The sequence below is a fragment of the Cyprinus carpio genome, unplaced genomic scaffold, assembly GCF_018340385.1.
Source record: "Cyprinus carpio isolate SPL01 unplaced genomic scaffold, ASM1834038v1 S000006773, whole genome shotgun sequence".
Classification (NCBI taxonomy): Eukaryota; Metazoa; Chordata; class Actinopteri; order Cypriniformes; family Cyprinidae; genus Cyprinus; species Cyprinus carpio.
In genome coordinates this window covers 234,015-244,663 of record NW_024879364.1, presented here as the reverse complement: position 1 = coordinate 244,663, position 10,649 = coordinate 234,015, and positions in this window count along the sequence as shown.

The following is a 10,649-nucleotide window of genomic DNA, read 5'->3' as shown; positions in this document are numbered from 1 at the left end:
TTGGTGTTTTATATGTTTTTCTATGTGTGAAAGATGGGAAAAAATATATTTTACTGTCTTTTAAAAAGAAGAGAAAAAAGGGGAGCTAAACAGGGGTTTACAGGAGACCAACAAAGATGTCGAACTCAACATAGTCGTCCAAACCTCTGTAGTTTGGACCGTCTTTTATGCAGTGTTTGGTAAACTTGCAAGCACTTGAATGTGTACGTGGGTAAAAATGGTGTAAATTCAAAAAAAATAAAGCAAACAGTCTCTAGTGTTTGTATTGTTACTAATCATCTAACGCACCAGCACAGGTCCTGCATGCTCACTCATCCCTGCAGGCACTTTGATCCACAGTGAGTTTTACACTAGAGGATCAGTGCCCCTCGTCTACTATGATTGGTGAGATCTTTTTTAGGCAGATTGGAGATAATGCTGATACAGATGAGTTCATATCGCTGACAGTTGTCAGATTCAAGTGTGCCACTTGCCTGGGCCATGCCCACGCTGACTCTGCACTCACTGAGACAGACTGCTCTCGACTCATCACGCAGCACTTTGATCGGCTGATGTGTTTACACGTGAGGATCAGTGCCCCTCATCTAACGAGTGGTTTAATCTTTTTAGGTGGATTGGAGGAGAATGCGTAACTGATGATTCTTTATCATTGACAGTTTTCAGATGTGGACCCGCCTGGGCCACGCCCACGCTGAGGCTGCACTCACTGAAGAAGACTGCTCTCAACTGCGAGAGCAATGAATGTCGCGTAGCACTTTGATCTGCCGGTGTGTTACAAGTGAGGATCAGTGCCCCTCATCTAATGATACGGTTTGATCTTTTTTAGGTGGATCTTTTTAGACCGGTGCTGTTTTTATCATACCAGAAGGTTAACGAATGGAACTCACCGAAGCATGGCACGCCCCTAGTTGTTGCTTGTCCACTTTTCTAATTCTGTCTGCCGCCCTCACCTCTGTTGATAGCACTGAAGAAAAAAGGGTATGCCAAGCCATCTGCCTGGCAGATTTGCAAAGCGCTTCACTGCTGCTTTCAAGAAGTTGTCACATGTCATTGCACCACTTCCTGCCTAAGCACTCCAGCACGGTAGAATTAGGTTTACTTGCTCCATTTTGCTCAAAGGCTTGCTTCAGAGGTATTATTCAAATTTCTGTACTTAACAACAATGCGGACATCCTCCAGTCCTGAAGTGCAAAAACTGCTTGCAAAAAGGAGCCCTAGAAACGGTTCCTCTAGTGAGCAGCGAGTCTGCCATTTTTTACTGCCGCTACTTCCTTGTTCCCCAAGAAGATGGCAGCTCAGAAGCTATTGGCACCCCCTGGCCGATACCATAGAGGAAGGACCTACTCTCACAAGCAAGGGCATGATTTGGCATCCCTGGCCAGAGCTGTGAAGCCTTCATGTTTGGCAAAGTCTTTGCAGCTTTCCATGAGTGTAACTAGTGCCATTTTGGCAGCTAGAGCTCCTTCTAAACGCCCTTAAATGCTGGTGTGCAGCCGGAATGAGAACCCATCCTCTTGTGACATGGTTCTAACATCTATTCTTTCTACAAGAGCTGTTGGGACAAGGGGTGCACACCGTCCACGCTCAAAAGTCTATGTGGCAGTCATTGTGGCGAAACATTCTCTTGTGGCTGATTATTCAGTTTTGGCAGAATGACCTGGTTGTTAAATTTCTGAGAGGGAGCTTCGGAGTTGAATCCGCCTCACCCTCCCATTGCTCTGACTTGGGACTTAATCTATAGTCCTCAGGCCTTACGGGGCCCTCCTTACGAATCGCTCCAGAAATGGCGCTCAGAGCCGACTTGTATAGCAGTCAGCTCCACCCCTTTTGGTGGACTGAAGCACCATTGCTTCATGGCAGCTACACAAATCTGATCAAATCAGGCTTCAGCATCAGTGTAAACAGGAGTTTCCCATAGCAGGTTAAAGCAAGGATCACTGCCTTATCTCAAGGAACCAGGGTTACATAAGTAACCGTAGCATTTTTCCCTACTTTTCCCTACCTATCTTTTTTTAATGTTAGATTTTAATTGTATGTTAATTGATACCTTTCTAAAGTCTTTTATATATTTTGTCATGAAATAACATTTTAAATTCGTGCCTCTTCTGTCAGATGTACCCAAGCAAGCCTGTTCAGGCCGGGGCTACGGCACATCGCCTCGCCCCATAACTACTCTACTCAGCCATACTGATAGAGAAGCACTTTGTCCCTGAAATCACACACACTCTCTGTTGGAGGGTACTTTTAAATAAGAAATTACTTCACAACCGTTGAAAAAGTTTGGCATTCATCTTGACAGTTAGGTTAGGTTCTATCAATGAATGTGTATTATAAATATAATACAGACATGCTACAATCATCATGATGTCACTGTCATGTGACCTTACTGACATACCAAGGTTAGTTTGTTTTTACTTCAGTGCCATCAAAAGGCCCGTCTCAAAACCCACACTTGCTGTCTTTTCTCTTGAGCAATTGTCTACTTACATGATATGTATCCTGTATTTGGCCCAAAGTGTTCAAGTAAGTTGTTACGATCCCTGTCGGTGTTTCTGTTCTCAGTGTTCTCTGTTTCACTAGGTTGGCATATTTGCAACACCTCTGGGCAGTTGTTTCAGGCATCCAAAACCAACTCGTATCTACTAGAATGGAGAAATCCTGAAATTTCAAAAACGGCTTGCACATTCACATTTAATGACAACTCTGCAATAATGTTATTCCTTTTCCTCAAAACAAAATAATTGTCAGCATAGAATGAATAATTCGTCCATAAATTGTGAATAATTCATCCATAAATACAATATTTTTTTTTCTTGTAATATTTAATAACAATGTCATACCGGGACACTTCTGCGTGAAAATGACTTCTCTCTGATGATGCATGCCAGACTTCTCCAAACATCAGTCAGAAAAATTAAATAACCAGGGGTCTTGTACAGAATTTAAATAATCTGCAAATTATTATAACAAAACACATGAGCGTGAATGCTGCAAATTTCCGAATTTCCTGATTCGCTGTGAAAAGTGAGCACTGACTGTCTTTGACTGAACTTCTCACCCCTTCCCTCATTATAGCCACCTGCTCTCTCATCTACTTTCACATCTCAGATGAGTTCGGAGAGGGTTCACTGAAAGAATCAGATCGAAAGATTGATTTCATTCCATGATCCTGTTTTAGTCTACAGGCAAAATGGGAAATAAAAAGTCCAAAATTAGGAAATGCCCATGAGAAGTATGCAACACTACAGAAATGTTAAAATTAAGGCATGAACATTGGACAATGAAATGCTCATTTGGCTATTGGGGTTTCAAAAAAGACGCATATAAACAGCAAATGACTTTAAGAATTAAGGCAAAAAATTCAGGTTAAACTGAATTAGTGACAAATCTTATGCATATCCATATTGTGACGCACATCTGGGTGAAGAGTATAATCAGAATTGGGTTCATCCATTGGTTGAATGGAGGCAGATCTGAATGTGATTGGCTGCATTCAAATTGCATACTTCCCTGCTTTATAGCAGGCCAAAAACAGTATGTGAACAGGGTCAGTGTTTTGTGGAAAGTTACTTTTAAAAGTAAGGCATTAAAATATTGCATTACTCCCTAAAAAGTAACTAATTGCATTACTTTTTTTTTGCATTACTACTTTTTATGGAAAGTAATGTGTGTAAGGTCCGGCACTCGGTCCAAGGAAGGTATCCGGTGCTGGCCTGAAGGTTGCTTGCGCGTTCGGTCGGTCTTTTCAAGCGCGTAGAGTATTCAATTTAAATCCAATTCTAATCTGACTCCATTTTAAATAGTTCATCATCTGACTCCATTTTAGTATGACCTCGAATTTAGGTTGAAAGGCAAATTGGTTGATTGTCTGTCTCTAATTATTGTTATTATTATTCTGACATTGGATTATTCTAGTTAACTCTTTACTTTATATTTACTTGTTCATTAGGAATCTATGTCGCTTCAGGTGCCCCACGACCGTCCGTTCTTCTACGTGTGCCCCACGATCACAAACTCGCCAGTCCTAAACAGTAGTCAGAGGTTATGACTAATACTATTTAATAGGTTACCCATACTTACCATATTTGAAATAGTATTTTCGTTTAGTCCCCCTCAGTTACCCATGTACAACTTAGTTAAAGCTCACCACAATAATCAGCGGTTATGCTAGCACTATCTGTCTAGCCCCCCCCCGACAGTCATATAACTACGTACAACTTAATTAAAGCTGAGACAATAATCAGCGGTTATGCTAGTACTCTTTGTCTAGCCCCGATAGTTAAGATATAACTACGTACAACTTAAATAAATCTCAAACAATAATCAGCGTTTATGCTAGCACTACCTGACTAGCCCCCCGACAGTTATATAACTGCGTACAACTTAATTAAAGCTGAGACAATAACCAGCGGTTATGACCAGTGCTCTGACTAGCCCGCCATAGTTACTGCAACTGAGTACAACTTAACTAAAAGTCAAGCGGTTTGTCAGAAATCAAAACCTCACCTGATGTGCCCCATGCTCCATCTAGCCTGAGTTTTAGTATGCACTTAACCCTGGACGCAGATTTGCGGAAACATAGCCTTCACTTAATCTACTGAGTAGAAACAATTCAGAGTAACTCAGAGTAAATCAAATGTAACAATTTATTATCCAGTCAGGTAAGTATTATGCCAATTACATAGCCAATTCAGAGATATCAAATCAATACAAGACATCAAATTCTCAAGGTGAATCTAAGAGTAAAAGATGCATACCTGACTTTTTAGAAAAATACATAAGTATGAAGTGTGTGGACACGCTTCATGCTAAGGGCTCATTCTGGCTACAGAAGGCCCTGATCCTTTTGCTGCAATCGTTTTTTTAAATAACCTCAGACCAAGACAAACATCCCCCGAGATGGAGACAGTAACTAACAATAGGATTTTGCATTAACTCAGGTCCCAAGCCTGGGTGGTTTTACAACTCAGTGGGAACAGGAGGTAAATTTACATGGAGGACCCTGGGAAAGGGCACTCCCATTACAGTATCGGCAAAATATCTCTTAACTCTTAGGATCTGTATTATCTTTTAATCTACTTTTGTAAGATTGAGACCATTGTACCAGTTTGCACTGAGACATTTCAAATGATACCAGACATGACTGTTAGTTCACTTGCATTGACAATTTCATGTAATCATTTTGAGCGGATTGAGTAGAAGAAAGCATGGGTGAAGGGATTTAAAATGAAACAAATGGCCAGAAGGGAAGGAGGTCTCCTGCACCTCCACTCTGTGGGGGTGTCTCGAAGATGCCCGTGTATGTTTGTATTGTCCTGTTTCTCAGGAGATCAAAGTATCTCAGGTTCTTTAATCCTTACATGGAGATCAAAGTATCTCAGGAACTTTTTTTCCTACTGGGCTGGGCTTTCTTATATGTTTTTAATCGAAAAAGTTCTATTTTTGGCAAATGTAAAAGCCCTTTCACATCAAATGTGAAATGAAAGCGTCTGGCTGAAGGAAATTCGCATATGTGCAGTAGAGGGCGCAGCTCAAACAAACCCTGGTCAAAGGATTTGTGTAGTGAACATGTCAAATGACAATCACAGATGATTCTTAGGCTCAAGTCAATGGCTGATAACAGATTTGATCTCCATTTATAACCTATTATTGCATTTCTTCTCCATTATCTGTCCAAAAGCAAATATTATCCTCAAAGAGAAACTGTTTCTTTCTCCTTATTTTTAACCAAAGATATATCATTTTCTAGTATATTTGAATCCTAGATTGGTAGGCTACAAATATTTTCAATTCAATTAAATTCAAGTTTATTTGTATAGTGCTACTTTACGATACAAATCATTGCAAAGCAACTTTACAGAAAATTAAGTTTCTACAATATTTAGGAGTAGCTTATCAGTGGTGACTGTCAGTTTATGTGCATACGGCAGAAATGTTCAGAAAAATGAATAAAAGACGTAAACAAACAGACGATTAACACTATTAACAGCAATTATGCAATCAAACTTATAGCAAAATGTGGTAGTTCTGTATGTTGTCTCTGGGTTAGCATCATTTGAGGTCCACTGAAGGGTTGGCATCATCTCTTCTCAGGTGTTCTGGATCCAGACTGGAGCTTGTGTAAATCTCTGAAGGGTTAACAGAGAAAGCAAATAGAGTCATAATTAGCGTAGCTGCTGTTCCAGCCAAGTAAAATTAATAAATTTAACCCAAGCTAAAGAATAATAATGTGCATTTGATCAGGTATAACTGCAGTCCAAAATTATGTGATGCATTATTTGAATGCTTGGCCAAAGAGATGTTTTTAATCTAGATTTAAACAGATAAAGTCTGTCTGAACCCCGAACATTATCAGGAAGGCTATTCCAGAGTTTGGGAGCCAAATGCGAAAAAGCTCTACCTCCTTTAGTGGACTTTGCTATCCTAGGTACTATCAAAAGTCCAGCGTTTTTGTGACCTAGGGAGCGTGATGGGTTGTAGTGTGGTAGAAGACTAGTTAGGTACGCAGGAGCTAAACCATTAAGGGCCTTTATAAGTGAGTAATAATATTTTGTAACTGATACGGAACTTAATAGGTAGCCAGTGCAGAGACTGTATAAATGGGGGTAATATGATCATATTTTCTTGACCTGGTAAGGACTCTAGCTGCTGTATTTTGGACTACCTGTAGCTTGTTTATTGAGGATGCAGGACAACCACCTAGCAGTGCATTACAATAGTCCAGTCTAGAGGTCATGAATGCATGAACTAGCTTTTCTGCATCAGAAACGGGTAACATGTTTTTACAATAGTCAATGTTTTCTAAGATGGAAGAATGCTGTTTTTTGTAACATGGGAAATATGATTTTTCAAAAGACAAGTTACTGTCTAATATAACAACCCATTTTTTTGACAGTAGAGGAAAGTAACAGTAACATCCGTCTAATTGCAAATCGTAATCTACGAGATTCTGTGTAATGTTTTTTTGGTCCAATAAGTAATATCTCTGTGTTATCTGAATTTAATAGGAGAAAATTATTGGTCATCCAATCTTTTACATTTTAAACACACTCTGTTAGCTTAGATAATAATTTAGAAGTTTCACCTGGTCTTGTTGAGATATATAGTTGAGTATCATCAGCATAACAGTGGAAACTAATCCCGTATTTTTCTAATGATATTTACCAAGGGGCAACATGTTATATTTGAAAATAGCAGAGGACCTAGGACAGATCCTTAGGGCACTCCATATTTTACTGGTGATAAATGAGATGACTCCCCATTTAGATAAACAAAGTGGTAGCGATCGGACAGGTAGGATCTAAACCATCTTAAAGCCTGCCCTTGGATACCTGTATAGTTTTGTAATCTATCTATGAGTATGTCATGATCTATGGTGGTCGAAATGCAGCACTAAGATCAAGTAAAACTAGCAATGAGATGCAGCCTTGGTCTGATGCAAGAAGCAAGTCATTTGTAATTTCAACAAGTGCAGTTTTCTGTGCTATGATGGGGTCTGAAACCCGACTGAAATTCTTCATAGAGATCATTTTTTTCCAGGAAGGAGCACAATTGAGCAGGGCACAACTTTTTCTAAAATTTTAGACATAAATGGAAGATTTGAAATGGGTCTGTAATTTGCCAGTTCACTAGGATCTAGTTGTGGTTTCTTAATAAGAGGCTTAATAAACCAGCAGCTTGAATGGTTTTGGGACGTGACCTAAAGATAACGACGAGATAATAATATTGAGAAGCGGTTAAATCTGCTACAGGTAACAACTCTTTCAGTAATTTAGTGGGTACAGGACCTAATAAAACATGTTGTTGGTTTAGATGCAGTGATAAGTTTATTTAGCTCTTCCTGTCCTACAGTTGTAAAGCACTGCAGTTTATCTTTGGGTGCGATGGATAAAACTAAAGTATTAGACGCTGTAGAGAATCTTCATTTGTTATTGTATTTCTGATTATCTATTTTATCAGTGAAGAAATTCATTACTATTTAACTGTGAGGGAATATTTAGATCGGGTGGCGTCTGGTTTTTTTTTGTTAATCTAGCCACTGTGCTAAATAAAAACTTGGATTGTTTTGGTTGTTTTCTATGAGTTTGTGGATATGCTCTGCCCTGGCAGTTTTTATAGTAGTAGTAGTAGCCCTTTATTGTCACTAGTCACAAGTACCAGCAAAATTAGCCATCAGCCTGTCCATACATACATACATATACACAACTGTGACGAGTGGGGCGGGGGCCGAGAGCCGTGGGAACGGAGTGAGGCTGGTGGAGTGATTGGGAAAACAGCGACACCTTCTCCACTCACCGGTCTCGAGTCCCACGGAGGAGATTGGGAGGATACAACAGAGGAGCGACGACAGTGAAGGACGAGAGAGGGACCAGGCCTGGTTTTTATTTTGTGTGTGTTGGTTTTTTGTTTGTGGGGCAGCAGTCGACCGTGATGGGCTGTCGTGCTGTTTTATCTTTATTTGCTTATTAAAGTTTTATATTTGAGTGTCCGCCGGTTCCCGCCTCTTTCTTCCCGTGACTATGGAGTTTTATATTGTTACATCCCGCCTCCTTCTTCCCGTGACTATGGAGTTTTATATTGTGAGGACAGGGAATTGAGTAAGAAATACAGCATAACGTAACATGAGGAAGGGGATGAGAAAAAAAAATAACCCCCAGACTACATGCTCCTTTGGGAGTACAGTGTGAGAACAGGAAAAAACACCTCAGCAACAGAAGCACATAGTCAATACAGCATAAACACATGACTTTGCAACAGGGGATGGGGAAAGAGAGGGGGTGTCGAGGTAATCCAGCACAGGCAAGCAGCCATCCGGTCCTGCAGCCATTCTCAGCGCTGGTCACAGACCCGCTTGTCAGACTGGCGGTACAAAGCGGCGAAGGCGAGGGATGTGGGGGGGGGGGGTGAATGCATATCGGTATATATGTGTGTACGTGTGTGTGTATGTATGTAAACGTTATTTTATGTAGGCCTGGAGAGTTTGCTACTCCTGGCATCAAATCTAGGTTGCCTCAGTCCGCAGGATTGTGATAGCGATACACAGCAAGTTGCCATGGAGACAAACCTTGATCAGGTCCCAGACAGAGTCAACATTCAGCAGGTGTCTGTGGAAGTGGGGTAGGAATGCAAGAGCGTCTCACTTCAGTGCTCTTCCGGGGAAGTTGTTTGTTCCAACAGCGGGCCTTGGCTGAGGCCAATGCTGGTTGAGGGGAGCCGAAAGTAGATAAGATTAGGGTTTGTTTGGTCTTGGGGGTGCGAGTAGCCGCATTCCAATTTACCACGACTACTCTCTTAGTCCATTCTGGTCCCAAATTGATCCATTTGCCTTTGCAAAGCCGTTGAGCTTCTCTGTGATGTTATCCCTATTGCGGTTTAATAGTCTCAGTCTCAGTGATTTGACCGCTCTGCCCACTGCTCCAATCACAACGGGGGTTTTGGACAGCTGTTTCCCGTTTTCTGAAATTCTTCAATAAACCAGGGCAAAGCCTAATCCAATCAGCAGCCAGTTAAAAGACCTGTTATCATGGTTTCCGGAAATAGGTAGATATCTTCAATGTCCTCCACGGAAAGAGCCGCCAGACACATGACCCGCCACCTATCCACACGCGTCCATCATGTAGCCAGCTGCGAATGTTTCCGGCAGGGCAGTCAGGTTCCCCCAAACCCAAGCTTCTCATCGAGAAGATGGTGTCAATTGCGTTGAGAGACCAATTGATCAAATCCATGATTTCCAGTTTCAGTTTTGGAGAGCAGTGCAGAGAGAGTCTCCTCAAAGTATAAGACAATAGACGAGACGAGAGAAGCAAAGCAGGGAAGGTAACGGGGAGGAGAGGGAGAGAAAATGCGACCGCCTTCATTGAGAGCCTGTCTATAGCTAGACATACTGTTTTTCCACGCAATTCTAAAAACGTCCAAGTTAGTTTTTCTCCATTTGCGCTCAAGACTACGAGTTTCTTTCTTGAGAGAGTGGGTATTTACTGTTGTACTTTGGCACAGTACGTTTTTTCTCTAACCTTTTTTCAATTTGATGGGGGCAACAGCTTCTAATGTATTAGAGAATATAGTGCCCATGTTCCCAATTCATTTTGTCTAGTTCATGTGTATTTATGGGTACACAGAGCAGTTGAGATAAATCAGGCAGGTTATTTGCGAATCTGTCTTTTGGTGGCTGGAACAATAGTTCTGCCCGGACGATAACGCGAAAAAGCCATATAGTTAATATCAGTAATACGCAGAATGCACGATACAAGGAAATGGTCAGTAACATCATCACTTTGAGGTACGATATTTATATCTATAAGATTGATTATATGCGATATAATTAAATCTAGTGTATGATTAAGACGATGAGTGGGCCCGGTGGTGTTTTGCGCTTTACTCCAAAACAGTTTAATAAGTCAGTAAACGCAAGTCCTAATGCAACATTTGTATTATCAACGTGAATGTTAAAAATCTCCGAAAATTAGCACTTTATCAGCAGTAACTAACAGGTCTGAGAGGGAAATCTCCGAATTCTCTTAGGAAATCTGTATACGGCCCTGGTGGTCTATACACAGTAGCCAGAGCAAGAGATATGATAGATTTCTTTTGTATATTTGACATTGTAACATTAAGCAAAATTATTTTGAATGATTTAAACCTGTATCCTG